The sequence below is a fragment of the Salvelinus sp. IW2-2015 genome, unplaced genomic scaffold, assembly GCF_002910315.2.
Source record: "Salvelinus sp. IW2-2015 unplaced genomic scaffold, ASM291031v2 Un_scaffold2593, whole genome shotgun sequence".
Taxonomy (NCBI): domain Eukaryota; kingdom Metazoa; phylum Chordata; class Actinopteri; order Salmoniformes; family Salmonidae; genus Salvelinus; species Salvelinus sp. IW2-2015.
In genome coordinates, this window is record NW_019943901.1 from 71,058 (window position 1) to 73,193 (window position 2,136).

A 2,136-nucleotide genomic window follows, 5' to 3' on the forward strand; every position below is an offset into this window, starting at 1 on the left:
ACCAGAGCCCTATGGCACCCTATTCCCTATATTTAGTGCACTACTTTAGACCAGAGCCCTATGGCACCCTATTCCCTATATTTAGTGCACTACTTGTGACCAAAGCTCTATGGTTCTGATTGTTTCTACACAACCACAATGCATCACAGGACTCATCTGGTCCAGCCCAGCAGCCGGTCCAGCCCAGCAGCCAACGTGTTAAGAAGGAGAATTTGTTAAAAATGGAGGATATGTTTTAGTAATGTCATGTTTTTTAAGTATCCATATCTCTCCTCACTAGGAACAGCTTTCCTTCTCGTCCCTCAGAGCATTCTTTCAAGGTAGAAATACACTGAGAAATACTGCTGAAAGGAAAAACACCTTACTAAAAGAAAACACTATTTTTATGTATGATAGACTGTTGTATGCCTCTACAGTAAATAAAATAAAAATAGAAGTAATTAATGTAAAATAAAAATCACTTTTTCAAACATAGTCTGACTTTATTCCCTTAAGTTATGTTCAAGTACAACGAGTAGCGATTAAAGGACGATAGTTCACATTGCTGAATTCAAATGATTTTGTTATACTGTTATTTTATATAGCTATTTACCAAAAACCAAAGGTAATATAAAATACCGTTCTGTGGTTTATTAATACAGACGTTTGAATGATTCTTCCACAGTATGTTCGGAGAATAACCAATTCGAGATGCTTTGACCCTGTTCTGTGTAGACATTCAGGAGAGCAGAAGAGAGACCAGAGATGAGGGATGTGCCGGTACGCGTGGTGTCATGTAGGACATAAACAGAGACAGAGCGCAGAAACAGGACAATCCAGATGTTTAACCTTTCTTCTAGAGATCAGGTGGAGCAGAAAGCAGACACGGATGGAAGTGTTCATTACCTGACTTCTTTTCTATAGGACATAACAGACGTAATGAGAGCAGAATGGATGTGTTGACCTTTCTGTAGACATCGAGCGAAACAGAAGAAAGAGACAATAAGGGAGGTACTTGACCTGTTCTGTTAGAACATCAGAGTCAGAAAGGAGGGACAGCATGAGAAATCGTCTTCTGAACCTGTGAATAGGACGCAATCCAGAAAAACATGGAAGAGGACCAGATGGAAGATGTTTGACCTGTTCTGTACTAGACATTCAGAGGCAGGAAGAGGACAGTGGGATGTCGCTTGACCTTTCTTTACAGGACATGGCAGAGCAGAAAGGGGGACAGATTGGGATGTTTGACCTGTTCTGTTAGGACATCAGAGCAGAAAGAGAAAGACCTATTCTGTTTTTTTTTCCCCCTTCAGTTTTAGGAACATGTCATTGATCCCAGACAGACAAACAAAAGTTATAAATCAAAGCAAAACCAAACGATCCAAAATATGTTATCGCTCTCGTCTGCATATTCAGTAGAGTTCCACTTGTTCTGTTGCGAGTCAGAAGACTCATATAGAGACGAGTCAACCATTGTATTAGACGAGTCCACAGAAAGGTATTCAGACAGCATTCAGACAGCATGCACAGTGAGTGCACTGCACCAGATTCTCAACCTTCCTTCCTTTAGGGTTTGTTGATGAGAACAGATGAATTTCCTAGCTTCCTTTGAACATAAAATATTACAACAAGACATCACAAACAAGGTAGGAAGGTAGGACGGTGTTTGGACAAGTCCAGTGGGTGGTCTTGATGAGGGGAGGGGGTCGAGGGGTACGGACAGGAGAGAGCAGACGTCCTTGTTTGTGTTTTGCGACAGAGCCGACGACAGGGCTGACGCCCAGGGGGATCGAGTATAAAAACGGAGTGATTTAAAAGAGAAGGTCTTTGCTTGGCTGAGGCGCAGAAAAAAGCCAGAACGGATCGGAGCAAGCTGGACAATGTGTTGTAGTCAATCTGTTCTAGTCTGCTCTGGCAGCAGGGTGGACCGAGGAGCCAGTGGAAATAATGCATTACTGCATTACCACTCTCCTCTCCTCTCCCATCCCTATCTCTCCTCCTCTCCATCTCTCCCACCCCTCTCTCCTCTCCCGTCCCTCTCTCCTCTCCCGTCCCTCTCTCCTCTCGTTTCCCGTCCCTCTCTCTCCTCTCCTCTACCGTCTCTCTCTTTTCCTTTCCTCTCCTCTCCTGTCCCTCTCTCTCCTCTCCCATCCCTCT